The 18,353-nt window shown below is 44.8% G+C and overlaps 1 long non-coding RNA gene across 5 annotated transcripts; it reads right to left on the reverse strand.

Annotated features, from left to right (window-relative positions):
- Positions 1 to 330: 330 nt before the first annotated feature.
- LOC145720698 (uncharacterized) lies at positions 331 to 17,728 on the reverse strand. Of its 5 annotated transcripts, none has more exons than XR_014143879.1 (6): positions 12,195 to 17,728; positions 11,866 to 11,967; positions 11,455 to 11,601; positions 9,554 to 9,734; positions 7,674 to 7,817; positions 331 to 800 (listed from the first exon to the last, which is right to left on the reverse strand). It is a non-coding gene; the product is annotated as an uncharacterized LOC145720698 (long non-coding RNA). The 5 variants fall into 5 exon arrangements; XR_014143880.1 differs by lacking the exon at positions 331 to 800 and adding an exon at positions 3,604 to 6,557; XR_014143881.1 differs by lacking the exon at positions 7,674 to 7,817 and having other exon boundaries at positions 340 to 800; positions 12,195 to 17,702.
- Between the last annotated feature and the right edge of the window lie 625 nt (positions 17,729 to 18,353).

The following is an 18,353-nucleotide window of genomic DNA, read 5'->3' on the forward strand; positions in this document are numbered from 1 at the left end:
CAATTCAAATCAACCAGGAAGGTAGGTATTAATATTACCCTTCAAATGGCAAAGCGTGAGTCCTGGTTGTAACGGAGCCACCTTCTTTCATGGCATAGGTGACTACATGGATGCCCCAAGTGTGCCACGTGGGCAAGATCTCACACAACTGCACGACTGCTAGCGCTGAAGCCAACCGCCTCTACACTTAGGAACCACACCTGAGAATGGAAGGCAGGGAAAGGAGATGCATCCTTCCATGGAGTCAAATACCTCGGAGGCAGGTAACTCTTTCAGACCAGAAACTAGAATCAGGAGGGAGGTCCTGTGCGAGAAAAAGAGGCCTTTTCTTCTAGGTGTAATTGCAGAGAGGCCAAGGTGTCCAGGAGGAACCTGATGGTGGGAAATTGGCTGGGACGACATAAGAAGACAAGCCAGAAGCATTCTCTCTTTGGGATCCCGTATGTAAAGGGAATGGACCATGAGCCTTGAGGACAAAGGGGAAGCCATGGTGGTATTAGAGCTTGTTTCTATTTCTATTCCGTGTTTAGTTACCCGTTCATCTCCACTGCCACCCTCTAAAGTCTTGCTAGGTCTAGCCTGTCTCCACAATAATGGAATCTAACCTTACTGAGCACAGATCCAAACTACGTGCCGGACACTGTATAAAGGCACCTGACAACGGGAGCGACCTCCCCCGTGGGTCGGACCTAGATCAGCCACGGCGACGCACCAGCTTCTAAGTCTAGGACTCAGTTTTGGAGGCATTAGTACTTCCTTCCACAGGCAATGTGAGGTCCAAATAGGAGACGATATAGAATCTGGAAGTTGAGAGAAGCAAATGAGGTCCACACAGGGAAAAACTGGTGGGAACAGGAGGGTTCAAGGAAATGTATTCGAAGAAAATGCTGCTGAAAACAGCAGTCCCAGGGGACAAAGAATAGAGAATATTCTGGAGAGGAGGGCATTGTACATCTAAGGAGAACACACAGTATGCTAACGGCATTGGGTGTCTGAAATTATACACTGGTTGCCTGAGTCTTTCATGTTTTATTTTTTTAAGGTTATTTGTATTGATTTATTTAGGTAATCTCTACACCCAGTATGGGCTTGAACTCGGGACCCAGAGATCAAGAGTCACATGCCCTTCCGACTGAGCCAGCCAGGCGCCCCTGAATCTTTTATTTATTTATTTTTTTTTAGAATTTTTTTTTTAATTTATTTATTTGAGACAGAGAGATACAGAGAGAGAGAGAGAGAGAGTAGGAGCAGTGGGGAGAGGCAGAGGGAGAGGGAGAAGCAGACTCCCCGCTGAGCAGGGAGCCTGATGCGGGGCTCAATCCCAGGACCTGGAGATCATGACCTGAGCCGAAGGCAGACGCTTAACGACTGAGCCACCCAGGCGCCCCCTGAATCTTTTATTTTTAATATCCAATCCACTGTACTTAAATCTAGTTTGGAAGTAAGTAGCTTCTTCTATTCTGTCAAGAACCACTACCTTAAACAAACCATTCTACATTTTCCAAACCGGTTTTGGGGGCACTAGAAATATTTGCTGGCTTCACAGCATTTCAAAAGGATTGTCTTATGATAGTTCTTGCAACTGGATCATTTATTGCCGCTGCTGCTTCGAATTCATCTGGAATCCGCTCCGGTGTCCTCAAATGCACCAAGGTCAGTCTGTGTGAAAGTTTTTGTTCTAAACATTTCAAAGTGTCTATTCTTGCTCTGTTAGTGGGGGGTTGATGTATGGGGACTTATGGGCTGGGTTTCTTTTCTTTTTTCTTTTCTTTTCATGTCAGAGGTCAGAAACTGTAGTATTTTCTGCCTCTGAGCCAAAGAGAAGAAAGAAAAATGTGACATGAGTTTGGCCCCAGCTGCCTCCACTGAGTGGCAGATCACTTCTGCGCCCCAAAGTCTATCTGGTCATGTTCCTTTAAAGTGTCCTCTAGTCATAACTTTTTTTGAAATAGAGAAGAGAGAACTGTGGACTGGAGTGAGTGTGGTAATGATGTCCTCAGGGCAGAGAGGGGTGTGGGAGCAGGATTCCCAACGGAAAACCTGGGCTGGACAACTTTGCTGTAACCGGCTCGCAGCAGGGCCGAAGCACTCCTACCCGAATTCAGGTTAATTGCTGCTAAAATTATAATGGCTTTTCTTTCTCTCTTTTTTTTCGATACTCTCTATCGTCACAAGAAAAAAAAATCTAGGAAATGCTACAAAAATACATTCTGTCAAAAAGGAAGTCCTTTGCTCTTGTCCTCGGCAAACCCTATGGCAGTGAGCTCTCTCCACCAGCCGACTCAGACCTACCCAGTTTCTGAGCCAATATTTATGAGGGCGGGAGCACATCAGTGTATTTCCTCACTTCCAACACCGTCGCTACCAGGTTGCGTTAAGAATTTGTTGGTCTTTTAAAGGCCTGGTATCTCCTGGGTGGAGTGTGGACTCTGGTAGAGGCGGAATTGTGTTCCCTCAAAATTTTGGGGTTGAAGCTCTAACCTCCATCCAGCAGCTCAGAATGTGACTGTGTTTGGAGATAGGGCTTTCAGAGATGTAATTAAGGCTGAATAAGGTCATTCAGGTGGGCCCTAATCCCACCTTAATGGGATGATTGGTGTCCCTCTCAGAACAGGAGATGAGGACACGGACACACACACACACAGGGAAGACCATGTGAAGATACAAGGAGAACACAGCCATCTACAAACCAGGGAGGGGCCCCCAAAGAAACCAACCCTGCTGACCCCTTGATCTTGGACTTCCAGCCTCCAGACTGTGAGGAAATAAATTTTTGTAGTTTCCCACCACCCAGTCTGTGGTACTTTGTTATGGCGGTCCTAGCAAACAAATGCAAGCCCCACGTGTTCATTCCCAGCAAATACCAACTCTTCTCTTCTCTCCTCCTCATTCAACAAGCCAATATGAATGGACTTCTGCCAGGATCACTCTCTGTCCTGAGCCCATCCCTTAAACTAGGGGTTGGCAAACTTTTCCTGCGGAGTGCCAGATAGTAGCGATGTTAGACTTGGAATGCCAAGAGGCAAGAGAGAGAGAATATTGTGTAGTTGCTCATATAAATTTAAAACTAACACTTCTGCTTGGGTAGCAGTGTTCTAGCAGCATTAGTCACAGTAGCCAAAAGGTGAAAACAACCCAAGTGTTCCCCAGTAAGGCAAAAGGATAAACAAAGTGAGGCATATCCATACAATTGAATATTATGCAGCTTAAGAGGAAGGAAAGTCTGACACCTGCTACAACATGGATAAATCTCGAAATAATATTTTACAAGGGTCATAAGCCAGACACAAAAAGACAAGTATTGTGTTATTCCACTTATATGAGGTACTTAAAATAGGCGAATTTGTAGAGACAGAAGGTAGAAGGGAGAACAGTGGTTACCAGAGGCTGGAGGGAGTGAGGAATGGAGAGTTATTGTTTAATGGGGACCGAGTTCTGTTGAGTGATGAAAAAGTTCTGGAAATGGATAGTGGTAATTGTTACACAGCATTGAGAACATACACTGAATTGTACACATAAAAATAGTTAAAATGGTAAATTTTGTGTTAGATATAATTTACTACCACCAGCACCACAACAAAAAGGCTATTTCCCTTCCCCAAATGTAACCACTTAAAAATATTAAATACAAGGCTGGGGGCGGGGTGCAGGTGCGTAGGAGGGGAGGCAGACTGGCCCACAGACCCTAGTGTTCCTACTCCTGCCCTAAACTGTTGAGTTAGTGTCCTGCCTCTATCCTCTATTTTTGAACAGTAAGCAAGAGGTCTGCTCTAAACAGACAGATCACCTATAACTGTCTACATCTGGATGGTTCCCCTATGCCAGGTGCTCTGGGTCTTTGTCTTGCCTTTCTCCATCATCCTGTGCTGCTGGATGCTTGCAGACATCTCTGCGTGCTCTGGAGCCTTGTCCACTAAGGCTACGGAGGGAGATGTTTGAAGACTGTGCTTGGGGAATGCGTCCTCCATGGAGGATACAAACAAATTAAAAAATACGATTCTGGTTTTATTATAACAGGACCACACTTGATACCTGAAATAAGAAAACAAAGCTGAACGCATTGCTTATCTAGTAAGGGAGAGCTATGCTGGCCAGACTCAGTCTCTCTGTGTGGAGTACAGTGTTCACTTACATAGGGTTTTGGGAACATGAGCTCAGGAATTGGGAGACTTTCGGAGGCATAAGTGGGTTAACGTCATCTGTAGAAGTGTAGTTGCTGGCCGAGCTATTGTTGATTGGTAGGCACTCAGGTGTGTTTATTAAAGTGAGCCAATCTCAAGGGGCACCTGGGTGGCTCAGATGGTTAAGCGTCTGCCTTCGGCTCAGGTCATGATCCCAGGGTCCTGGGATCGAGCCCCGCATCGGGCTCCTCGCTTAGCGGGAGGCCTGTTTCTCCCTCTCCCTCTGCCCCTCTCCCTGCTCATGCCCTCTCTCTTTCTGTATCTCTGTGTCTCAAATGAATAAATAAAATCTTTAAAATAAATAAATAAATAAAGTGAGCCAATCTCTGGCTTATTTTCATAAGATAGGGGTTGAACTAATTGTTTAGCCTGTAAAGATATGTTCACTGGGGCAAGTTGTCATCGATCGATTGAATGGATATAAAACCAGTTCTAGTGGCTACTTGTTACCATGGCTACAGAACAATCAGGTTTTCCCTAAGTTGGTGGGAACTTTCCAATTTTCATGTTTAATCTGTGTAGCTGTCTCCCCAGCCATTAAAGGTCTTTGTTATCCTCCATGGCCAAGACTGCCAATTGCCTACCTAATACCTATTCTCGCCTTCTTCCTTACTAATAGAGTCCTGTTTTTGTTTTTTGTTTTTTGTTTTTAAAGATCTTATTTATTTGAGAGAGAGAAAGAACACGCATGGGTGGGAGGGGCAGAGGCAAAGGGAGAAGCAGGCTCCCCGCTGAGCAAGGATCCTGATGTGGGACTCGGTCCCAGGACAGGATCATGACCTGAGCCAAAGTCAGACACTTAACCAACTGAGCCACCGGGCCAGGAGCCCTGTTTTTGTTAAGGGTAGCAGTGTTCCCACACAACCTTGCATATGCCGTTGACCATGTGACACAATCCTAACCAATGAGACATGAGCAGAATCACTCCGAGCTGCTTTTGGGAAAACTCCTTCAAAGCACAGCAGTCAGTAGGCATGCCCTTTTTCTCCTTCCTGCCCGGCAGGAGGTCAAACGTCTGAAGGGCAGAAGTCATGGGTCCGTGGGAACTAAAGCAATCCCCTAATGATGGCAGATAGAAAGAGAGAAAGAGAATATGGTGAAGCTATCATATCAGCACTGGACTTGCAGCTGTGCAAAATACAAAATTAAAACCGAAACCAAAACCTGAACCTCTATTTGGTTTAGCTACTGTGAGTTGAATTTTCTGTTATGTGCAGCCAAACCGATTGCCAATTGCTAAGCCTGCTGTTGTGGTTTTGTTTGGTTCTGTTTAAACCTCTCACCTCACAATCTATCAACGGCACCCACGCATCCTCATTGCATAGCAGAGTTCGCAACTCAACATGCAACATGCTATCAATATGTATTTGTTGAGTGTGTAATTCCCAAAGGAGGTTTTTTCTGCCTTGTAATGTGAGACAGTAAGTACAAAACATCATCTACAAAGTATTCTTGCCAAAAATATTTAACCTGAATCCAATCATGAAGAAACTATTAGACAAATTCCGCATCGGAGACCATCTGAAACGACTCACCCAGACTCTTCCAAAGAGTTCCACGAGACAAAACAATAAACTATCAGGTGGGAGGGAGGATTACTGTAGATTAGAAGAGACTAAACACACATAACCACCCAATGCAATGTGGGAATCCTGGATCAAACAACAGACGGTATCTGCTCACCTGATAGACCGGGACCCTTACCGGCCAGAAATGCCGAAGGCACCCCCAGGGGCCCGTGTGCTGTGGGAAAGGCACTTCTCAAGGGGTAGATCCCCCACTCACAACCCCACGCAGCCCACTCAGATCGGGAGAGACACTTGGAGAGTTGCTGACTTTAGAAAACACTTTGTATAGCTGGGATCTAGAAATCCAGGAGTTTCTTTATGGCTCCAAGCATCCGTACAAACAGAGAGGCTTAGGAAAACGGTCACATCTATCAGAGAGGTTCCTGCAGGGAGCGACGGAACACTGTAACCCACACAGGACAATCCCCCCACCAGGGCTGCTCCTGGGGGTTGAGCACCAGAGGAGCTTTGCTTAGGCATGCGCCAAACTCAGCCACTGCTGTCCCTTGCCCTACACAGCCAGTGTGGTGCCAGGGCTGGGAGGAGGGGGTCTCTGGACCTCCCTGAAAGCACAATATAACGACTGCAAAATGACTTCTTGCCCAGTGGGAGGGACACCGGGGTGCTCCTCCCGGAGTGCAGTGTCGGGGAAACGCCGCGAGACCAGGGCCCACTAGGGGGCGGTAGAGTACAGCGGTTGGGGCGCACGCTCAGTCCTGGCTTCTCCCCTTCGCAGTTAGGCGACCTGAGGCTAGTCACAACCTAAGCTTTGGTTTCCTCATCTGTAATACGGAGATGAGAAGAGTGTCTGCAAAGGAAGTTTGTTCTGATTAGTACACGTGACTGGCATATTGTAAATACTCAGTTAATATTAGCTATTAGTGGGGCGCCTGGCTGGCTCAGTTGGTGGAGTGTGCGGCTCCTCATCTTGGGGTTGTGAGTTCGAGCCCCACGTTGGGTGTAGAGATTACTGCAAAATAAAATCTTTGGAAAGAAATGCTAAGAAAAGAAAAAGACAATTTGGGTTAAAAACATATATTAGGTAGTAGTATCATCCCCTGGTACAAGGAGAGAGGGCTGTTTCTACGCTTATACATCTGGGGTATGTGTGCAGCCAAGGAAATGAGGACATAAGCTCATTGGAACTTATGAAGCAAGGCCTGGAAAATGCCACTCATGAAGTTGAGTTGAGGAATGAACCACAAAATAGAGACATGTGACCCACCAGGTCACACCCACCCACCTATTCCCTCCAGCTGTAACCTTGTTTTTGATCTTTAAAAATTTTTTTTTCATTGTGGTAAAATACACACAATATAAAATTCACCATCTTAATCATTTTTTCAGTGCACATTCAGTGGCATCAAGTATATTCATATTGTTGAGCAACCATCACCACCCTCCATCTAGAGAACATTCTTCATCTTGCAAAACTGAAACTCTGTACCCATTCAACACGGACTTCCCATTTCCCCACCCCACCATGCCCTGCCAACCGCATTCTATTTTCTGTCTTTATAAATTTGACTACTCTAGGTGCCCCATATAAGCAGAATCATACAGTATTTGTCTTTTTAGGACTGACTTCTATAATGCCCTCATGGTTCATCCACTTTGTAGCACGTGTCAGAATTTCCTTCATTTTTATGACTGAATAATAGCCCATCACATGTATATACCACATTTTGTTTTTCCATTTGTTGGGTTGATGGGGTAACCCTTTGGTTCCTTTTGAACCAGATGGTCCATCAAGACTTTTCTGGAAGAGGTTAAGCAACCAAGGGAATCAGGGGCTGACCCCTGGAATGAGAAGAAATCTCCAACATGGCAAAGGAGAACAAGAAATGATTTGCAGACAAGGGAGTAAAGAAATTCAGCCAGTATACAGACCCACAAGTGTATTTAGTCCCTAAATGTCACTCACATGGTTGAGAGGTGGCCCATGACCATCATTGTCTCTCAGTTCCAAACCCATGCCTCTCTACTTGGCTTTGTGGTGCTAGATTGAGACCCCGCAAACCACGCATTGGGCTCTTCCAGTTCGGGGTGCTGCAGGAAGGCTGCAAGCCTGGAGGAAGAAGGAGGGCACAGTGACCTCCTTTCTGCCTGTGATTCCTCTGAGCAACACCCCAGCAATGCCTCTTCCCCCAGGAGAGGCAGTGCCTTCCTGCAGTAGCAGCCGAATCCAGTTTCCAGGTGGTCCAACACTTGCAGACCTGCAACACATCGCTCCTGACCATCACCAACCGGCCAGCATCCCCTCCTCTGACTACTGGGTCCCAGTCCCATGGGACCACTCCTCTAAGTTGTAATGTTTTAATTATTCCAGGCATTTCCCTTTGTTTGTCTAGCCCGAGAGGTGGTAGCTGGCTCCTCTGTGGTATCTTGGGGTTATCATGAAGTAGGTTAACAATTCTTTATATTTAATTCTCTTTTTTCAAGTTATTGCTGTGGTTTTGTCTCCTGACTTGATTCTAACCGATGCACCCCAACCGCTATTTCAAAACTTTAACGCTATTCCAGCCTCTGTGTTTCCAGACCCCTCCCTCTTGTAAGGATGACCTGGCATCCTGTTTCATTCAGAAAATAAAAGCTGTTGAGGGGCACCTGGGTGGCTCATTTGGTTAAGTGTCTGCCTTTGGCTCAGGTCATGATTTCGGGGTCCTGCGACTGAGCTCCGCATCGGGCTCCTTGATCAGCAGGGAGTCTGCTTCTCCCTCTCCCTCTGCTTCTCTCTCTTTCTGTCTCTCTAAAACAAATAAATACATCTTTAAAAAGAAAGAAAATTAAAGCCGTTTAGGTGACCTCAAACATGCCTCCCCCAACATCAGCCAATCTATAAAATTTCTATAGCCAATTTCCTTTTCTCAGTCTCAGAGGATAAAGCATTTTTTTCTGTTTAATTCCAAATCTTCCATAGGTGCTTTTGAGCCCAACCCCTCCAATGTCCCCTATTCTGCTCTGTCCCTTGTATCTTCTCTCAATTCTTAATACGTTCTTTTCTCTAGAAAAGCTCTCTGGGAAGCTAAGGATGGGTAAAATGTTGGCAGGTACTCTTTTCCTCTCTCTTGTTAGCCACATTCCTATTTCCCCCATAGCATGTCCACCTCAGTCTGAATTCCCAGACAAGCTCTGCATTCCCAGAATCTAGCACAGTGCCTGTTGGGAGGAGGCAGGGAGCTGATAGTCTGTGTTTGCTGAACGAGTCCAGTAGACAGAGGTGGCTTGCAGAAGGAATCAGCGAATGGGTGGGATTCTGTGGTTAGCAGAGCTCACGGCACACCATCAAGCCACATTTTCTCACCGTGCAGTCCTTGGACCACCAGCACCAGAATCACTTGGGCGCTTTTTGAAAATGCTGACTCAAGGGCGCCTGGGTGGCTCAGTTGGTTAAGCGTCTGCCTTCGGCTCAGGTCATGATCTCAGGGTCCTGGGATCGAGCCCCGCGTCGGGCTCCCCGCTCAGTAGGGAGTCTGCTTCTCCCTCTACCCTCCCCGCTGCTCATGATCTCTCTCTCACGCTCTCTCAAATAAATAAATAAAATCTTAAAAAAAAGAAGATGACTGAAACCCCACACTGATTGGGGTATGTCAGCGTGATACGGGAGCCAACCGAAAGAGCTCCCAGAGGCCAAAGTCGAAATAACTTGACAACAAAACAAATGAAGTGATACTGGCTTATAACCCAAAGTATAAAATAAATGTCCATGAGTCTATACTGATATAAACAAGTGGTTGAATAAACAGTGAGGGAGGAGATACAAATCTCCTGTGCAGAAGAATTCCAAATAATTTATATACATACCACATCCTCAAACAGGTGGAACATAACTCTCTGCCCAAGTGTGGACTTCCTTCCAGAGAGGACGGTATGAAAGGGGTAGCGGATAATTTTCCAGTGGAGAAACCTGACTAACCGACCTCTACCAGGTGATCAGGGTCAACGTGAGGCTGATGAGTCAGGCTGATAGTATGTATACTTTATACTGTATGATGAAAATGGCATTTTACCTTTGTGGGTATTTTCCCCAACTATCTATAACCTCAGTCTTATCACTAGAAGAACATCAGGCAAGTTGCAATAAAGGGATATCCTGCAGACTTCCTGACCAGTACTCCTCAAAACTGTCAAGGTCATGGAAAAGAAGGAAAGTAAAAAAACCATCACAGCCAAGAAGAGCCTAAGGAGACATGACAGCTCAATGTAACGGGGCATCCTGGATGGGATCCTGGAACAGAAAACGGACAGTAGGTAAAAACTAAGGCTATCTACATAAAGTACGGACTTTAGTTCATCAAAATGTATCAATATTGGTTACCTAATTGTGACAAATAGACCATAGTAAGATAGGATGTTAATAATAGGGGAAGGCGGATGTAGGGTTTATGGGAATCCTTTGTGCTATCTTCCCAATTTTCTTGTAAAGCCAAAGCTTTTCTAAAAAACGAAGACGACTAAAAATGGTTTGTTTTTTTTTTTTAATTCAAATTCCTGGGCCTCCCCTCAGAATCTCAGGGAATGAGCCTCGGGGCTCTGCATTGTAAACAAGCATCTCACTGGTTTCGTGCACACTGAAGTCTGAACAACAGTCTCTCTGTCTCTGCTCAGAGATAGAGAGATCCCTTGCTTACTGTGGTTTGGATCCATGCCACCATGTTGCACAACTCCAGGGTCACCCTCGATAGCATGTCCAATTTATAATGTTAGTGCACACCATGGCACCTTGGAATGGACATCTTGTACCTGTCACCTCTCTGCACCATTATTTTGATCGGTCTACATGTGTTACTGTGAGCCAATGTTTAACAGTTGGGAAATTCTTTATTAAAGTCCAAAGCTCTTGGCTGCATTTCTGTTTCCCCCATTCCCTCATGGCATCCCGAGTAGAGCTTAGGAGTGGCTCAACTCCTTAGATAGGACACATGCTGGTCAGTTCGACATGATCTCTATCACTCCCTGTTCCGAACTCTTCAGGGGCTGTTATTAGCATGCCTGTATTGTCGACTTCCTCATGAAAACAAAACAAAACAAAACCCAAAAAACAGTTCTCTGTATCTGGGTCACCATCAAAAGAGGGAACATGAAAGATATATAGAGTGAGCCTATGTCTTTAAAAACTGGGAGAAAGCAATTTTTGTTTGTGTCAGTGGGAGAATATTCCACGTGTAATTAACGTGTGAGCTAAGTGTGTCTGTTGATTGCTGGTGCCCAGCCTGCTTCCCTCCATGAGGGCCCCTGTGGACATCTGAGGCCTCATTTGGATCTCAGGCCGGCGAGAGATGCTATAGCGATAAACAGACCACAGGTGGGTCCTGGAGAAAGGAGGAGGAGGAGAATGGTCTCCTCACCCTCCGTTTGCTATTCGCACACCCTGGGAACACCACGGGGAGAGCAGCTGAGCTAAGCCAGAAAATGCATTCCTGGGGCCTTTGTCAAAAGGCATGATCACACTGTTCTGATTCTTCATTTCTAATTACTACTTGAGGAACGAACTGTCTCCTAAGAGTTCTGGCACAAATAGACAGGCTCGATTTTGAAAACTGTTTCAGCCTCCTTGCCAATGTTCAGAGTATAATTACGGAAATTATAATGATAATAATTGTAGGAACTTACTATGGGCAGGACCTGTTCTAAGAGATTTTTCTTTTTAATGTATTAAGTTATTTAATGCTCAGAAGCCCCCTAGAGGCAGGTGTTATTATTACCATCATTCCCTCTCCACAGATGAGGAAAGGAGTTAAGGAGACTTGTCGGGGTCTAACAGTTAGTTGAGAATGAGCTGGGATTTGAAGCCAGGCTCCAGGCTCTGGGCACTTCACCATCGCACACGCCCTTCCGGCTCTCCCAAGAGTCTTATATGAAATATGTCAAGGTGCCATAAAAAACATAGAAAACATAATTACCTTTTTCTATTTTACATACATGTTTGTGTTCACATTTCACGATGGTAACATACAATGTCTGGTAACGGTATACAGATCATTTCTTTTAAATAGAATTGTTGCTAAAACCCAATGTTTTCATATTTGGTATGATGGACTGTTAGCTGGAATTTCTATAAACTACCAGGAATAAAAAGTTGTTCTTAATGAGCATGGAATAATTTTTTAAATAACCTTTTATCTCAAGAATTCAGGTGGATTATTTTCCTTATCGATCCAACTCTATGGTTTATCAGCCTATTGTGTTAGAAGCTCTTTTCCTTTCCTTTAGGAAGTCTGGAATAAGAGATTAGACCTTGTCAGTTATCATCACAAATATGTCATGATCATTGATATTTTATGCCTCTATCTTGTATGTAGAGTCTCATACACTACTTAAACTCCATGGTGTAAGGATACATGGAAAACTGGAGAGAATTTTAAAAAAAATAATCAAAGGGTTGAAAAGTTACAGAAATATTTAGTCTGGAGAAGAGAAGCCTAAAGGTGTTTGAAAAACTCACTTCTGAGATGAATAACAAATCAGGAAGATATTGAACAGATGTTCTAATCATCTGGTGGCTGGTGGAGCAGGTTTGGTTGAGGATACTACACAGAGCAACTGTAAGGGAATAAAAGAGTTATCAGCACCAGAGATCAGGATTATAACCCACAATGGGCATGTTTTCATTGGAAGAACATAGGAGCACCAAGTTAGGGTCTCTTAAAGGACACTCAGCCAGACCAACATATGGTCCTAGGGACTATCCAAGGTTAGTGTCAAGATCCCACCACTTCTTTTTTTTTTTAAGATTTTATTTATTTATCTGACAGAGAGAGACACAATGAGAGAGGGAACACAAGCAGGGGGACTGGGAGAGGGAGAAGCAGGCTTCCTATGGAGCAGGGAGCCTGATGCAGGGCTCGATCCCAGGACCCTGAGATCATGACCTGAGCTGAAGGCAGACGCTTAATGACTGAGCCACCCAGGCGCCCCAAGATCCCACCACTTCTATGAGCGTTCCTTCCTCCTCAGAGTCAGGCTCGCTTACACAGGGTCCATCTGAGTCCCAGTTGGTCTGGCTCATTTACACAGGGTAGAACCTCCTTGGCCTGCAGGTGAGGACAGACTACTATCTGCTGGTTCAGAAAACTCAGGTCGCTATTCTTTCGTATCTTTTTGGCCACTGGTGGGGCACTCATTGCTGAATAATCCCTTATAAATAAATATTCCAGTCCCATAGTTATGTCCACAAGGTCGTAAATAATTGCCAAATCAGGGGCACCTGGGTGGCTCAGTTAAGCATTTGCCTTCGCCTCAGGTCATGATCCCAGGGTCCTGGGATCGAGTCCTACATCGGACTCCCTGCTCAGTGGGGAGCCTGCTTCTCCCCCTCCCACTCCCCTGCTTGTGTGCTTTGTCAAATAAATAAATAAAATCTTTAAAAAAATAATAAGGGCGCCTGGGTGGCTCAGTTGGTTAAGTGACAGCCTTCGGCTCAGGTCATGATCCTGGAGTCCTGGGATCGAGTCCCACATCGGGCTCCCTGCTCAGCAGGGAGTCTCCTTCTCCCTCTGACCCTCCCCCTCTCATGCTCTCTCTCTCTCATTCTCTCTCTCAAATAAATAAAATCTTAAAAAAAAATTTAAAAAATTTTAAAAATGCCAAATCAGAAGGATCACCTCACTTTAACCTTTGAACCAACCCCAGTTTCTATACATACATACTACCACTGAAATAACATAAAGGGGAATAAATCCCTTTGTTTATGCGGTTCTACCAGTAGACTTTCTGAGACTTTCCTAGGACATAATTTATCTTTTTTTTAGGTTTATTGATTTATTTTTAGTCATCTCTACACCCAGTGTGGGGCTTGAACTCATGACTCCAAGATCAAGCATTGCATGCTCTTCCAACTGAGCCAGCCAGGTGCCCCAGAACATAATTTATCTTGCAATGGGTTTGGAAATCCTTTGTCCACACTACCCACTCATTGGGGCATGAGGCAGATGCTGGATATCTGGACAATCTGAAGCCCATCCAATTGTCAGATTGGGAGGGGGGAAGCAGCAAGTATGGCTTGATTGTCTTTCCCTCATTCATCTCATTCAATTGAATATATATGTTGAAGGCCTACTGTGTGCCAATCACCATGCTAAGCCTTGGGGAAACAAAGATGAAAGACAGGCCCCACTTGCAATTGCATGGAAGACACAGGCAATTAGACAATGACCTCCAAGTAGAGTGTACCTGCTTTTATAAAGGAATGCAATGCGCAAGGTGCGAAAGGAGCCCAAGGGTGTGGAATTCAGCCGCCATCACAGAGCAGCGGACCAGAACCTCTCACATTCCTTACCTAACGTCAGAATTGGCCCTAGTGACTGGACCACGATTCATCTGCAGAGGGAGTACAAGGGGAGTCAGGACTATGAAAGAGATTGGTACAGGGGAAGGCGGGAGGTTGGAGCCAGGTGAGCGAGCATGTTGACAGTCTCTCCTTGATGCTGGACGGACCAAAACCCACAGCCTTAACAAAGCAATTTTACATTTGGTGGACATGATGGGTGGGAAGATTTTACCAGTGTGATTTTTGGTTCCTGATCTTATCATCTTGTACATGACATGGGAGATCAAAGAAATTGTCACCTTTGGGACAATGGGGTTGCTATAAAGAGCACCATAAACCAAGTCCCTATGGTTGCTGGGCAGAAGTAAATCTTAACATAGCTTTTACCTAGTTAGAAATTAAGGAAGTGCAAAGGGAAACAGGTGAATAGCAGATGGGAGAGGGAATTTTAAAATATGAATTAAAGAGAAAAGCTGAGTGTCGCCTAGGACTGCCATAAAAAGTACACAAAGTGGGGGGCTTAAAACAACAGAACTTTAGTGCCTCACAGTCCCAGAGGCTGTCAGTCCCAAATCCAGGGGTCAGCAGGGCCGTGCTCCCACGGAAACCTGAAGGGCAGGACTGTTCCTTGCCTTTTCCAGCTGCTGGTGTTTGCTGGCCATCCTTGGTGTTCCTTGGCTCGCAATGGCAGCCACTGCGATTTCCGCTTCTGTTGTCACAAGGTGATGTCCCCGGGTAAGAGTCTCCTAAGGAGAGCCAGTCATGTGGGATTAGGTCCTACCCTATTCCATAATGATCTCATCATTACCAGTTACATCTGCAATGACCCTATTTGCAATGAAGGCCACATTCTGAGGCACTGGGGGTAGGACTTCAATATACTTTTTTGGTTACACAATTCAGCTAATAACACTGAGAAAGATGAAAGAGAGCCCTGGGCTTCATTCTCCATAAAAAATAGAAAAGCTAAAATCAGGGGCGCCTGGGTGGCTCAGTCGGTTGAGTGTCTGCCTTTGGCTTGGGTCATGATCCCAGGGTCCTGTGATCGAGCCACATGTCAGGCTCCCTGCTCAGCAGGGGAGTCTGCTTCTCCCTCTTTCTGCTCATGCTCTCTCTCTGTCCCTCTAAAATGAATAAATAAAACCTTAAAAAAAAAAGAAAAGCTAAAATCAATAAGCAAAATTAAGTGACATAGAATAGTCGATCAGTTTTCAGTACTTTGTATTTCTAGCTTATTTTCTGAAATTTTGAAATATTTTCATGTGTTCTTTTTTCACTAGCTGCTGTGGTCGTGACATTCTTCCTGTGTGTGCACTTTTCAATTGCATTTCTATGGATTTACAATAATAAATGTTACCAACAATGGAAATAAGAATAATAAATTTCCGACACAGTATTTTTGTGATTATCTCACCTTGGAAAAAAGGAGAAATAAAAGATCAAATGGATGCATTTTGTTTTAGAACATTACGTTGAATACATGAGTTTGAATCAGTTTGAATCAATCAGCATAAACTGGCCATGAAGATGCACAAGCAAGCAAGACGAAACATTTAAGCTGATATTGACCTTCACATCTTTGAGTAGGTCTTACAAGTGAGCATGTGAGAGATAGGGTCCCACTTTGTTGACACAACCCTGGGGGAAGTAGATCTGTGGGTGTTGGCCTTGCTCTGATGGACAGGAGACATCTGGGCAGTTTGGGAAGAAGACATAGCCTGGTCAGGGGATGGGATTATGATGTTTGGCCTATCTTTCCTGTTTTGATGATGTCCTGAAATCCGGCTTGCACTTGGGCAAGGATCTAGGGCAGCTACATCAAGAGAAGTCGCTTACGTAGTACCAATCAGTAGCCATATAAATTAAAAGAAGGAAAACGTTGGTGCTGCAAAAATGTCCTATCCTGGGATCTGAGGTAATAGGATAAAGGGAATTGGCAATTTGGTCTCACTTCCTTTTCCCCACTTTTAGCAGATGCTGCTGGTGTCCCAACCATATCCTCTCTGTCCATCCTGGAGGTCACTAGAGCTTCGGTGGACCCCTCTCCTACAAGCACCTATGTCTCTCTGCCTAAGGGCTCTCTCTGGATGCAGGAGTGTGCTCGGTCCACACATGAAGCAGGCCGAAAGTGCAGGGTGGCTTATAACCCCCAGGAGCAACACTCATCTAATGAGGGAGGGCTGCTGGGCAAATAGCCCAGCTTTCTTGTCTGTTGGTGAGACATTTTTGAGGTGTGTTCTGCTCAGTCTCTTAAAGGGTTTTTAGTAGGATTTAATTCCCGACACCCACAGCTGTGACCTGCTCATTATTGACTGCCTTCTTCTCTAGCTCCTCATCGTGCTTCCCGGGATCACCTCTTAAATACCGAGGTGGGATTTGCACCTAAATTCTTATCTCGAGGTGGGCTTTGGGGGGAACCAGAAGCTAAATAGCATTATATCCATTATCCTCTTTCATGGAGAATATTCACTATTGAATGGGCCCGGAAACGAGGGGTGTGATATTAACAACACTACAGTGGGAGGCTAGGAATCCATTTTGCTTTTATCTCTGCAGTGTGACTATCAGCAAGATCCTGTCCACTTGATTAAAACCACTCTCGGGAAAGAAAAATGGGCAAAGAGCAGAATAATCCTATTTGGTACAATTATAAATATTCTTACGAATGGTTAGAGTTATGGAATACGTATGGCCATATTAAGAATAATAAAAGCTTCTTTGTCTCCTATTTATGTAATATACCTAAACACAAGGTATAAGAAAATGTCTTTTATGTAATGTAATCTGATGTATAATTTTGAAGATTACGAAGACTGCGTTATCTTTATTCACATCAGGCCACTGAAAACCCAATTACATTTTGTCATATGTATGCATGGTATAATGGTGTACATCTAGCATAATGGCTCTCAATCCTAAGTGACCCAACCCTTACTTTTGTAACAAATATTCTGCAATTCTGTCTTTAATACCCTTAATGAAACTCAAGGAAAATATGCTATACATCATTTTAATACTCAATACAACATCCTAATGTTGATGCAAAGAAACAAGGGGAAAATTTGCAATGAAATGATACATATTTTTATTATGTTTTGATTTTTATTTTGACCTGTTTGTGTTTGGGTGTGACTACCTTGGAGGCACAACACTTACAATCATCTGTAAGTATGTTAGTTTGTATGGTATATAGAAGTAAGGAGGTCGGAAGTGATGCCATGCAGGATGCAGAGAAAAATGAGAGGGCAGAAGGATGATGCAGAGCAGAATAAAAACCAGTGCGGGACAAGTTAAGTGCCTGTCTGGTGCGAACAGATGGGACATGGTTGTATGGACATAGGAGAAGTAACGTCAACTTAGCTCCGAGAAAGAGCAGATGGTCTGGGCGGAGAAGATGAGGAAGTGTGATTGTCTCACAAATGTGACAGGCTCTATATGAATGATTTAAAAATACTTCCTTACGGGTAGTGGTGAAGCAACAGAAAACGGATCTCCTATTCTGAAATCCCACCACACGTTAGGGCATGCGCTCCATCTCTAGAACTTAGATCCAGGAGACCCCATCCTTTGATATGTGATGGGAAACAGAGATGAATCAGAAAAAGAAAAAGCTCTAGAGAAATAAGGTAATGGGCTAGTGTGGATACTGGAGGAAGACCAGAAGAAAAAGGTAAACCAATCGTATCAATTCGCAACCCCCCCTCCCTGCACCGTAATCTCCATACACAATTAGGAGTGTGAAACCCGTAAGCAGAATGGTATCAGCCCTATGCCCCAAGCCTTAACCCTCGTGGAGGCTTACTTCCTAATTGCAGCTTTTTTTTTTTTTTTTTAAGATTTTAATTATTTGAGAGAGAGAGCATGAGCAGGGGAGGATCAAAGGGCAGAGGGAGAAGCAGGCTCCCCACTGAGCAAGGAGCCCAATGCAGGGCTCCATCCCAGGGCCCTGGGATCATGACCTGATGCCTCGCTTAACCGACTGGGCCCTCCAGGCGCCCCCTACCCCCCATTGCAGCTCTTAGCTTGCAGTCTTGCCCTACCACCGCAGCCTCTGCTCCTTCACAGGGTGGGCTGCCAGTGCTGGGAAACTGCATGGCCCGCGGGTAGCCCTCTGGGACTGCCTCCCAAGGGAGGCTACCCTTCCTTTCCTTGTCTCACTTCCCATTCTCCCACTGGTCTTTCCTAGGGCAGCTTCAAGACAACTTGAAACTTTGTCTCAAAGTCTGCCTTTGGTGAGACCCAAGCTAAAACAGATGGTGATCATCTGAAATATTTTTTTAATTAATTGATGAGGTTCTAATTCTATTAAAAGAAATCTCAAATGTTCTGTTAAAT

The sequence above is a fragment of the Leptonychotes weddellii genome, chromosome 3 (genome assembly GCF_054177405.1).
Source record: "Leptonychotes weddellii isolate Sample4059 chromosome 3, ASM5417740v2, whole genome shotgun sequence".
Taxonomy (NCBI): Eukaryota; Metazoa; Chordata; class Mammalia; order Carnivora; family Phocidae; genus Leptonychotes; species Leptonychotes weddellii.